The sequence below is a fragment of the Haliotis rufescens genome, unplaced genomic scaffold (genome assembly GCF_023055435.1).
Source record: "Haliotis rufescens isolate VD_foot unplaced genomic scaffold, xgHalRufe1.0.p SCAF_3, whole genome shotgun sequence".
NCBI classification, from domain to species: Eukaryota; Metazoa; Mollusca; class Gastropoda; order Lepetellida; family Haliotidae; genus Haliotis; species Haliotis rufescens.
The window spans coordinates 13,699,234-13,713,264 of record NW_025964001.1 but is presented as its reverse complement, the minus strand read 5'-3'; the positions used below and the strand labels follow the sequence as shown (position 1 = coordinate 13,713,264).

General features: G+C 38.7%; 1 protein-coding gene across 6 annotated transcripts in view; it reads right to left on the bottom strand.

Moving 5' to 3' along the window:
* The window catches only part of LOC124134834 (tricalbin-1-like), a 67,613-nt gene that overhangs the window by 39,062 nt on the left and 14,520 nt on the right, over positions 1 to 14,031 (bottom strand). The window lies entirely within an intron of this gene.

Here is a 14,031-nt window from a genome sequence, read left to right as displayed (position 1 = left end):
TTGCTGTAGTTATGCTGTATATATGTTTATAACGATCTACGGTTATAACGAACTAAAATTAGTAGTCCCTTTGAGTTCGTTATAACTGTAGTTTACTGTAGTTGCTCAATACCAAACATGAATTTACTGGAGCAGAGTGGAACCACAGTGCCCAGGCTTGTCATCAAAGTCCACTAAAACAATGTGTTTACAATGTGTTCCTGGCTGATTCTGTAGTTTCCGTAGGTTTGTTTGGTCCATGGCCTCATTCCGCAATGCAATCTTAGTGCTACAACTGCCATAACTCTAACATAGTGAGTGAGTGAGTGAGTTGGGTTTAAGCCACATATAACAGTATTCCAGTTATATCGCGGCGTGTCAGCTTAATGTGGGAGGAAAGCCCGAAGTGATGCAGGTTTCAGACGTTTACCACTTCGGTGAAACCCACGAGCACAGGTATGGTGCTGATAAACCTAGGAACATAATTGGGGCGAACCAGGACTCGAACCCACAATCATAGGTTTAGCAGTTTAGTGTCCTTTGGTGCGCACCGACGTTCTTTAGTACACATTGTTCTTTCTTTTCATATGATGTCTTTACGTAACATTTGACTACTGTATTGCATACTTCTGTCCCTTATTTCAACTTTCTATTTTTTTACCGAATGGCCACCCATACATTACGCAACTGTAATATTGGTGACTAAAAACAACTTTCCGTCATTCACTCACTCATCATCTAGAGATATAACAGTTGAGTTTTCCTCGACTTTGAACAGTATTACAGTACTATCATGGCATGACAGCTATTGGTTGAGGAAAGCCTGAAGTGACGCTGATCGTAGACAACCCCACTGAGCAAAAGTATGGTGCTGACAAACCTAGGATCATAATCAGGGCGAATGTGAAATCAAACCCATGATACACGCAAAACCAAAGGACCCAACTCTGCACACGATACTTAGGTATAGATCGTAACCATGGTGACAAACAAACCAAACAAATCAGCATGTAATTCAAATATTAGCTGTAATCCCCTAAAATACATTGTGAGGCCTGGCTGGTTGCCGTCAATCACCGATAACATGTATTATAGCTCATGCTCTCAATTCATTACAAGATGTGTAATAATCTTTCTGTCCCTCACTCACTCAAATGAGAACAGCATTGTATGTGTTAAAGTCATCCATATGCACTAGGTGGTGACAAAGTAGACACAACTGATGGATAACAATTTCTTTCTTTTATGGACTATACATTTCGGTATGGACCCTTATGCCCTTGTCAAGTTAGGAATTATGGTGTACATTAAAGAAGTGTTCTCCATAAATTGTGTCTTCTTTGTCATCTGTCAACATCTAAGGAATGCCCAAACTATGTGGGGTGTTGCATTGTGTATAGTTCACTTGGTTTGAGTCTCGCTGCGTGCAGACATGTTGTGACAGCTGAAGAAGAAGCCATTGCTGCATTACCCTTGATATGACAGTGGAATGACATGAACTAAACAGACCAAACTAACTATACTCCTCCCTGTTACATGTGAACAGTTTCTGCAGTCTGTTAGCATAATCAGCATTCCTTACATGATTAATGATATGGGGTAGAATAGGTCTTCAGCAACCCATTGCTTGCCATAAAAGGGGACTATGCTTGTCGTAAAAGGGCACTATGCTTGCCGTAGGAGGCGACTAACGGTATCAGGTGGTCAGGCTTGCTGACTTGGTTGATATATGACATTGTATCCCAACTGCATAGATGCTCATGATATCAATCACTGGGTTGTCTGGTCCAGACTCGATTATCTTCAGACTGCCGTCATACAGCTGGAATATTGCTGAGTGTGGTGTTAAACAAGAAACAAACAAACAATCAAGATTGAAAATCAGATTTGGTTAGTAGAAAGACAAACCGAGGGATGTAAGCAAAATTCAATAAATTTCCACTTAAACATTTCTGCCTTCAAACTTATGTAATGACAAATATCCAGTCAACATCATAGATAATTTGTTTATCATACACTTACAGTGCCTTTGTTAACAATTTCACTCTTATACTCATACATTTGTAACCAATAACAAACTTTTTCCATGTCCATAAATATTGGTGGCAGTGGATGAGAGAATTAATGAATTAGTCAACAATATTTCAGTAATAATAAGATGGCCTGTAAATAATCAAATCTGGGCGAGGCAAACCATTGGTTGATATCACAAGCATTGCACATTATCTCAGCTACCAAATGCCAGCAAGACAGCTCCGACTTCATGCATGGGACACTGGAGAGTGGACACTTGGAGTGGACACCAGGAAGTTATTCTGCTCCAGAATCCCCAAAGGACAATTATCCATGTCCAACTGCACTACCATAACACATGTGCTAAAATTGTCATAGCACACCAAGACCGCACACAAAAACAGCTGACTTTGTGTTGACATAACTCCGTGTCTAAATTACCCCATCAAACCCTTCCGGCGTGTCAACAGACATTGTAAATCATATTTATAAACATCAAAGTGATAGCCATGTAGCTAATATATAGAGAGCTGGAACAGTGATAGCACGTGATGCAAAAACAGATGCAACACCCCACTGTAATCAGCAACAAAATCATAAGCCCTTCCTGGTTGTATTGTTAAAAATCCATGTATTTTAAACCATATTTTAACATCTGATCTCTAGTAACCATGACCTTATGTATAAATTACCAAAACTTTGATACAATTCAGACCACACCTGATCAAAAGCCAATCATATTTTTTTTTAATAATCGCCAGTTCACACTGAGTGACCTTGACCTTCAATGCCATCTAATCACATGCAAAAACATAACTTGTTGCACACTTAGATGGTATTCCAAATATAAAGTCTCTTTATCACACTGATAAAACTTTCTGAATAAAACAATTTAAAAGCAATTTCATGAGTTATTGACCTTCAAAGTGACCTTTACATTTGACACAACCATGACATATTACAGGCATGGAGTTCATATTTATAGTCTGTCATAAATGACTGGAAAATGTACAGATTAGTTGGTCGCCTCTTACGACAAGCATGGGTTGCTGAAGACCTATTCTACCCCGAATCCTGGTGACCTCGACCTCACACAGATGTCACTAAAAGGCGATCAAGAACCTCCCTGAGAGATCATGATTATCAAATTTCATTAAATTCCATTCATAAATACACACATTCTCGGGTCCACAAGCTTTTACGATGTCTATTTTTGTCACTTGTGACCTTGACCTTCAATGTCGTTAAATCATATGGCAGAAGAATTCCCTAGGGGTATATAAGAGGTATATCAGGCATGTAATCTAACATCCATCACTAGCTCACTGTCAAGGAAACCAACTGCAGCGGCATTACAGGGACATGCTCAATAAGGATAACAAATAATTTGAGTGAGTTGGGTTTAATGCCACTTTTAACAGTATTCCAGTTATATCGCGGCGTGTCAGCTTGATGTGGGAGGAAAGCCCGAAGAGATGCAGGTCTCAGATGCTTAGCACTTCATTGAAACCCACAAACACAGGTATGGTGCTGATAACCTAGAAACATAATTGGGGCGAACCGGGATTCGAACCCACAATCATAGGTCTCTGGCATGCCCAAGGGATGCAACTCTGCACAGTGAATCACGGCACCTTAGACGACTGGGCCACCTGTGCCCCCAACAAATTTGGATGGCAGAAATCCATTAACATTTGTCAAAGCTATTGTTTTTAAAATTTCTAAAAAGTTTTAATAACTTTCATGTGACCGCTCAGCTCATTCATATTGACCAATTTGGCTGAATGAAATTCTTTCATGATTAACATGATTAATAATCAATAAATTAAAATATCCATCACCATATAATTATATACATGTATACACATGTATATGATCAGGAACCAACTACTTCAACACATGCACATGGATTCTATAACTTTTTACATTTATTTTACATTTTACACAAAACGCACAAGATGAATCCACTAGTACAAAAGCCTGAGTCTAGTAAAAGTCAGATCAGTCTAGCAAGCTGAGCTAATAATAGTTAATATAATAACACTAAAGTCTACAGCAAATGATGTTAAGAGCCATGTTTGCACAAGTAGACTTAAAAGATTTTGGCACAGACTGCTTACACAGATAAAAGTATACACCTGACTTCCTACAACCTATACTATATAGTGTTGGATATACAAGAAAATGCCATGCTGCCACCTGGACCCACAGACTTTAGAAGCTGCAGGCCCAAACTAAGTTCTTTAGGCCCTCATTCGAAACACAGCAGCTTACTGTGACAAATAAATCAACACATAAACTTACTGCCAGCGATAAGGAACCTTACAAACCTCCAGTGACATCAGCCTATTGTTCTAGTCGAGTTATATCTCACAAACAGGGATGTTATATTATCCCCAGGATTTGTTATAATATCCTTGGGATTTTATATAATACCAGGGTATGAAACTCCAAAAATTTCAGCCAGACCACAGGACTGGCTAGCTGAAATACTTGCCAGCCCTGACCAAAACCTGCCTGCCCACTATAGTCATATGTTTCTCAGGATAATTTAATTAAAACTTTAAATCGAATTCATTGAACATGAAGTAATGCAAGAAAAGAAATAGCAAACACTTTTTAGGTTAGATTTGTATTTAATATCCTAGAATACATCATGTAAATAATGCTTATCATCCGGAAATATTTAGAATATTTTTACATATGAAATATAACCCGACCGTCGGGCAGGGGGATTTGAAAATCTGGCAGCCCGAGTTGAAATCAACCCGTCTCGGACGGTCGGGCAGGCAGGTATTTCAAACACTGATAATACAACTTCCGTTTAGATTGTAACATAAGAATGTTTCTCGTTGGAAATTTATTTTGAATTTGAACACAATGTAATGAAATGTAGAATCAAATGACAAATGTTTTCTAAATATTCCCGAGGATAGTACCGCATGCCAGCAACAGATATTTTATGCCTATTTTCTAATGTTTGTGGAAAGTATGTTTGAAACATAAAAATTTAGATAAATATTGTTTTAAGTTTCTTTTTTTCGGTTTATAAGTTAGATAAAACATTTTTCCTTGGGTATTTATGTTATTTAAAAACTTTAACCCACAGTGGGTTTTCAATATGATAAAAACACTCAATCGTACTTTATCCTACACATACAAATTTGAAACTACAAGCTTAACACAAGATGTACCTGCCACAAGCCTACAGTAGGCACTTATTTCACTGACCATGTGCACCAGTAGTTGTATCTGAAATGTTGGAGTTATCATGACAATGCTGGAATATTGCTTACTGCAATGTAGAACAACCCACTCTCATTCACTCATTGTCAAACTGTGTTTACTCAGTTCACTCATTCAATCAATACGTCTACAGCAAATTACATCAAATGATTGATGATATCAAATACAGAGAAAACATCATAACTAAATTGCCAAATGGAAAATGGAACAATAGCCCATATGCTGTCAAGATGTGACAATGAAGGTATTATATAATCATTTTCAATTGATGCAGCCACACAAGGCTGAATACAACGTGCAGGTACAGAACAGCTGATGTATGCTGCAACATAATAGTTGTTTCAGGAAACTAGCATGTCAGCTGCATTCAAGGCAGCCATTAGTATCCATCATGTGCAATACTGTCCTACTTTCAACATTTCATGTATCTACTCCAGCTCTCCCCAATAATTGGGAAATGTGTATATTTGAATTAATACGAAATGTTGTTAAATTTGATCCATGTTTCATAATTTGACCTGGAAGGACATTAACCTTATACAAAGATGTGATAAAGGAGGTGGTCACTCTGTTGAGTCGACTAGCTCAAACTTGTCCATATGCTACATCTTCAAGGCTTGAATGTTAATGTATGGACAGTAAGACCTGTACTAGGCTGTGACTTTCTGCTAGTGGCTCTGTATATTTAAATCACTGTGTTCTTCACTTTCTTCTACAGATTCAAACTGCATACAAAACAAAAACCATGATAAAAGTCACCTGGTCATACCATCAATTTGGAACATTTATCCCTGAACAACAGTAACCACTCATTAAAAAAATTAAATTACTTTTTACCTCAACTTTTACCTGTTTTTACCAGTCTTTTTACACATCTAATTCCACTTTCTTACCTTATACTAAACATTCCTGCCAATGGTTAACAACAATAATTTAGTTGTCTTTTGAATGTTCTCATGCCAGCTGTTCTTTGGACATCATTTTAAGTGAGTGAGTGAGTGAGTGAGTATGGTTTTACGCCGCTTTAAGAAATATTCCAGCAATATTTCACCAGAAATGGGCTTCACACATTGTACCCATGTCGGGAATCGAATACCGATCTTTGGCGTGACGAGTGAACACTCTGACCACTAGGCTACCCGACCGCCTCTCATTTTAAGTAAACATGCATCGTTATGAGCTGACCTAATCAGATTTCGGACTAGTGTATAGTATGACTCTATTATCGCAGGCTCTATATAATCACTGTATCGATAAATCTCAAAATCCACATACCCAGAGCTTTCACTATCTAAGCACGATATTTCATCATTTGATCGAATACAGGACTCCTTGCGGTATGTCACGGCTTCTTGTAACTATACACGTTAACTTTGTAATGATAGTTTCTGGAAAGTTTTTTATAAGTGGAATTACCTCTACCTCCATTCGTAAATGGTCAGAAAAGAGCCCATTTGTTTGGACGATGTCCCTTGGCCCAAGCTAAGTCGTATGCATACTGATTATGCACGATCCAAAACAGGAAGTGATGTAAACCACATAATCCACACATATCACACCACAAAATAGTGATAACGCAAGTTAGTAACAATAATAAGTGCATTTAAAATGCACCAGATTCCATTCACCAAGTAGATGCTCATGGCGCTACACTATTATTATTGTCTGCCCTTGACTCGCTAATGACAGGTACTTTGTTTACCGAACTCCATAAAGAAAATCAATCAACCCTAATTGATGTGTCCTAAAAGTTGAACAAAGAATAAGAAACAGTTTGCGCATGAAATATTTAATAGGTTAATAAGCGTTCCCCATTACTTTCCATTATAAATTAACTAGTGCCGAAATGTTGCGTACCATGCTTCAAGCCAAAGACTGCATAAGAAAGGCTGATATAATGAAACAAATTCAGAAACATGGACTGTATTCTGATGATTTTATAACAAAATTATCTGCCACATTAAACTAGAGTAAACTACGGTTATAACGAACTCAAAGGGACCACTAATTTTAGTTTGTTATAACCGTTGTTCGTTATAACCATATATACAGCATATACACAGCAAATTGATGAGACAAAAATCTAGTTTGTTATATCCGTCAGTTCGTTATAAATGTGTTCGTTATAAACATAGTTTACTGTACTTGCAAGCTCACTCAAACAAATGTGACAGCTATCCTTAAATATTTTCCTGTTTGCCAGTATGTTATCATTATTGCAGAGGGTGATCATTTTACCTCAGGGGACCCCTAGCATATCAGCACTACCTGCAACAAACACCCACACTCAGTGCTCCCCCGCATGTGGCCGTCATCACACTGAGACAAGCCTACTATGTAACAGTGGGACAATGAGCACAGCCCATGAGCCAAAAGGCACATACTCGATATACCAACTGCCACCTCGGGGTGACCCACTTTGCTAACCCACACATATACCCAGTGTGGATGTGTTTACTTACAGCACTATAACCTGATCTTTTTACGGAGATATAAAATACTTCGTGCCTTGATTTACCGAAATCAAACCTAGTACGTGACTAGTATTTCCCAACCTCTTACAACAGTGGTGGAGGTATGGAACGACATGCCAACTCATAGGTCTTTTTTTTTTTATTTAGGACAAATTATTTATGGACATTCTTAGACCAAAAGACAAACGCATGTGTTGATAGTTTTTATAACTAGCAGATAGAGAATAAACAACTGGTCTAAGATGTACCATTACGTGAAAAATGCACTGGACCCAATCACCACTAAAGCTTCTTTTCCTAAATGAGAATTACCGTATTCGACATAATTAGCGCCTAGGGAACTCTCAAAATTAGAAATAGCGGGCTCTTATTAGAATATTATTTTGGTGAAACAAACAGAGTTGAAAGGTACATCTCGTGGTTTATGCTGACAGCTTGAATTGTTTATATATGAGAGATATATTTTTCCAGAATTTAACTGCCCATAATTAAGGGTGCATATAACATACGAGTGTGTATTATATACAATTAAATAAGTCTTGTGTACATTGATCAATCAGAAGGTGTGCTAATTGGGATTGTTCACTAGCAAATATCGCCGTGGGCACTTTTTAGAGCGAAGCTGTTATTAAGTCGAATACGGTATTACTGTTTTGCCTGAATCTACAAGTTCTTTCCAGCAGGAAGTGCATATCAAATCTAGACTGGAAAACAATTTTGTTAGTATCAACATAATCAACCACAAACAGTAATAACAAAAAACAACAGTGAAAGGCTTTTTCACATGGACAAAATAATACATTCCAAAGTTCAAAGAAAGACACCATAAAAAAGCATGCAGTTACTGATTTGTTGTCTTATTTTTCTGAATTACTAGTCAAACAATTTTTTAAAGTCCTCACACGCTTTTACTGTACTTCACAGGTTCATGTCGCGACAATAACTCTTAAAGTCAGACTTGCAATTCTAAAAAATGTTCGGCTACATTAAGCTTCATAATGAGTCATAAATACACACAGTGTCATAAAAGTGGAACTGTCACTGTCTCGACTGGCTATGCTGGAGTTACAGGAACTTGTGTCAAAAGTGGAGTAGTATATAATATATTATTAAGACAACTGCCCCCAGTCATTGAGTAACAAACACAAGCAACGATGATCTTCTCTCATGGTAATATAGAGAAAATATACACTAGATCTACATGCTTCACCAGCTACATGTTATGAGTGTTAGAACAGTATTGGTAAGTTCAACTTATAAAAAGGCTTTGTAGACAACTGATCATTAAGAACTGAAGGAATCGTATATCCAATATATCAAGAAACAATGTTGTGTTCAGTGTTTGGGATCCATACATTAGTCCATATGCCTCCAGGAGTATTTATACTTGACACAGTAGGGCACACTTCCTACACTTTCACAGCTCAACACACAGCAGATATGTTGAAGATATCCATCAGCAAACTACCTGTCAGACTCGCCGGTATGTCACGCTGCAGATACCTGGTCTGCTACAGGTGTTACACTCTACCTTCATCTCTGGTAGGTCACGCTACAGGTACCTGGTCTGCTACAGGTGTTACACTCTACCTTCATCTCTGATAGGTCATGCTACAGTTACCTGGTCACGCTACAGATACCTGGTCTGCTTCAGGTGTTACGCTCTACCTTCATCTCCGGTATGTCATGCTACAGATACCTGGTCTGCTACAGGTGTTAAGCTCTACCTTCATCTCCGGTATGTCATGCTACAGATACCTGGTCTGCTACAGGTGTTAAGCTCTACCTTCATCTCCGGTATGTCATGCTACAGATACCTGGTCTGCTACAGGTGTTAAGCTCTACCTTCATCTCCGGTATGTCACGCTACAGATACCTGGTCTGCTACAGGTGTTAAGCTCTACCTTCATCTCCGGTATGTCACGCTACAGATACCTGGTCTGCTACAGGTGTTACGCTCTACCTTCAACTCTGGAAGGTCACGCTACAGATACCTGGTCTGCTTCAGGTGTTACGCTCTACCTTCATCTCCGGTATGTCATGCTACAGATACCTGGTCTGCTACAGGTGTTAAGCTCTACCTTCATCTCCGGTATGTCATGCTACAGATACCTGGTCTGCTACAGGTGTTAAGCTCTACCTTCATCTCCGGTATGTCATGCTACAGATACCTGGTCTGCTACAGGTGTTAAGCTCTACCTTCATCTCCGGTATGTCATGCTACAGATACCTGGTTGTACAGGTTTTACACTCTACCTTCATCTCTGGTATGTCACGCTACAGATACCTGGTCTGCTACAGGTGTTACGCTCTACCTTCAACTCTGGAAGGTCACGCTACAGATACCTGGTCTGCTTCAGGTGTTACGCTCTACCTTCATCTCCGGTATGTCATGCTACAGATACCTGGTCTGCTACAGGTGTTAAGCTCTACCTTCATCTCCGGTATGTCATGCTACAGATACCTGGTCTGCTACAGGTGTTAAGCTCTACCTTCATCTCCGGTATGTCATGCTACAGATACCTGGTCTGCTACAGGTGTTAAGCTCTACCTTCATCTCCGGTATGTCATGCTACAGATACCTGGTTGTACAGGTTTTACACTCTACCTTCATCTCTGGTAGGTCATGCTACAGTTACCTGGTTACGTAACCACTCCGCCACAATATGTTTTAACTCTTGTCTCCACTTATATTTGCTGTATCCTAGGGGACTACACAGGTCTAAGTCTCCACATGTAGATCACAACACAACGCCATTACTAATACCCAGTTTATTCTATTGCTGCCCAGATCTACTGGTTAAGGTTCAAATCCTCATGAGGGGGCAGTGGGTCTGCCCAGAGGATAAAGCACTCACTCACTCACTCTTCAGTGTGATGAGTGAATGCTTTATCCTCCGGAGTATAGTTTTAAGACGCTTTTAGCAATATTCCAGCAATATCACGGCGGGGGTCACCAGAAATGGGCTTCACTCATTGTACCCATGTCGGGAATCGAACCCGGGTCTTCGGCGTGACAAGCGAACGCTTTAACCACTAGACTACCCGACCTCCCCTCACACTGAAGACCCAGGTTCAATTCCCCACATGGGCACAATGCATGAAGCTCATTTCTGGTGTCCCCGACCTCGATATTGCTGGTATATTGCTAAAATCTGTGTTTAACCATCCTCACTAAATTACTCACTCCAATCCCCATGATTAACAAACTCTCAAAATAGCATCTGCATCCAGGTTGGTAAACACTTTAATGCATCACAGTTCATGAATATATTGTTTCGCTCGTGTTTCCATACCAGACTAACTTTGCCCACACTGACTTCAGGAATAACATTCCACAGCAAATTGTAAACAGCATTTTTTGTGTCAACATCACTGGATAATACACATTATTTGTGCTGAGGTGGGACATGTTTACACCACATTAGCAGAGTGTCCTAACACTGTATAACACAGGCGTAACGTATCACACTTGCAGCCATAAACCCTGGCCCTGTGTAAGATGGAGAAATATAACATGTGTTAGCCATTGCAGCCACTGGTAGTGCCTGTAGTCTTACAGTTGGTTCCTCTTTGGTTTGTGGAAATAATCTGACAGAAAAGTCTTGGCATTCCTCAGATCTGCCCATCTTACTTTCTTGTTTCACAGATTAAAAAATATTAATAAATTGCATTTGATTAAAAATTGGATTTTCTGCAACATTGTTTGTATTTTGGTTAAATTATATTACAAATTAAACGTGACAACATTATTGTTTGAATATATTTTGCACCCTTTCTCTTGATATCTTAACCAATACAAACACAAGAAACTCAATTATTCTGGCCCTATACCATGTTTACCAGAATACCTTACTTCAAATAAACTGCCTGCAAGACTTTCAATACCATATTCGACGTAATAAGCGCCCCGCTCTAATAAGCACCCACGGCAATATTTTCCAATATATTGGCTAGTGAACAATCCCAATTAGCACCCTTCCGACTGATCAATGTATACATTTATTCGTGTATAATACACACTCTAGTATTATATGCACCCTTAATTACGGGCAATTAAATTCTGGAAAAATATATCTGTCGTGTATAATACACACAGACTTTTCTTTTGTATCATTTCAGGCTGTCAGCAGACACCATAAAATTTACGATCTTTCGACTCTTTCACCAAAATTATATTCTAATAAGAGCCCCCTATTTCTAATTTCGAGAGCACCCTGGGCGCTTATTACGTCAAATACGGTATTTGCCTTTTGTCACCTACTAAAATACTGAAATGAGTTCCCAACTCCTTCCACTCTCCGGGCAGATGCTCTACCACTAGACCACGGAGGCGGTATACATGGATGGAGGGTTAGTCGGCATGTAGTGTGGCTTAAGACCCAGACCACACGAACATCACATGTGAAGAACATTAACCTTGCCTACAGCAGGACCTTACTATGATGTGGAAGAATAAATGCTAAAGCATAATCTACACCTTACTTACACACAATTCTTAATTTAATTCTTCTTAGGATCCGTTACAACATTTAAAAGCTTCTCATTTTTTTATTTAAAAAAAACTTAAGGTAATGTTATTGTACATACACACCCAAAAGGGAGCAGGTATACATCTTGAATATAAGAAAAATCATCATCATCATCATCATCATCATCATCATCATCCACTATAAAAGTATATACTGTAGGGACCTACGCAGAGCTCATGGCAACATCGTCATCGCCGACATCATCATCATCATCACCATCATCGATCATCATCCACTATATAATTATATACTGTAATAGCACCATGTTGGTACCTATGCAGAGCTCATGGCAACATCGTCATCACCGACATCATCATCATCATCACCATCATCATCCACTATATAAGTATATACTGTAATAGCACCATGTTGGGACCTACACAGAGCTCATGGCAATATTGCACCCTTTTAAGTTTTCACTAAGGGGAAATGAATATTTGAAAGCCAATTTAGGTTAACATAAAACAGATAAATCTATCCAGTAATGTCGGTGAAATGTGTTTAGTGTTGCCCACACATGCCATGCATAAAATCAGGAAAATATTTATATAAATGAACTATTACAGACAAAACTGACACAAACAGTATGCTATGTTACAAGTGGGGGTTTGTCCTCACAAACCAGCCTGATCTAGGCAGAGATCCAGCATCAAACAACAAAAGGCAGAAATCCAACTTGGTCTACAATCACAAAATAATTACTAAATTTAATGATGTATCAAGTTTGTTACTGACCATCTGTCACTGAGCTACCATTACTGTTACAAATGTCCCAACACCTGGTACAATTATAATCCAAACATAATCAAACTACTAGTGTGAAGATGGGTTTACCCTGCTTTTAGCAATATTCCAGCAATATCACGGTGGGGGACACCAGAAATTGGCTTCACACGATCACACGATACCCACACGGAATTGAACCCGTATTTTCGACATGACAAGCAAATGCTTTCACCACCAGTCCAGCCCACCATCCCAAACAACTAATGCCTGTTTAGTCAAAGCATGCTCAAGTTGCTGCCAGCATTAACATGTACTTTGGTTCATTATTACAACACATAGGCTGTGCATTGTTCATGAATCAATACAATATATCCTGATACACAAAGTTCCACGAAAACAATATACAAAGGTTTACCATTTCTTCCCCCTTAGCTAATTAGAACATCAGTCAAACAATAGTCATTCAACCAATCTTTTCTAAACCTTACATAGAGACCATTTTAACATGTTTAAAGATTTCTCTTGGGGGGATAGAATGTAGTTTTACTCCACAATAATCAAAATGCCACCTATATCATTGCAGGATTTAACAATAACGACTTCAATATGTGTGCACACTTTGCGTAAATCTACTACACTACACAGATTTACACAGTATGCACACAGGTTTTTACGTTTATTCCTACATAAAAACACAAAATATTGAAACTAAATCTGCCTTAAACATGTTAAAATGATACAGCAATTAATTGTCATTTCAAATAGAAATTGTGGGCAAAGCTAAAGAAATAACTCAATATTTCATGATAGACAGTTGTCATCCCAACAGCACAGAAGGAGCATGTACATGAATCATAAGATTAAAGATAGGAATCAACTGATTGCACACCAGGGTAATGTGATCCAGTACATAATATTATCCAGATGGCTTGGGGCTTTATTGTTCTATTCTGAACTAGAAAATCTGTTGAACCCAATACACAATTAATTCGTTCTAATTAAGTTCTAATTAAGTCCTGGTGGCCATGTTGAAATCTGTCTGACAGCTCATGAAAGCCAGG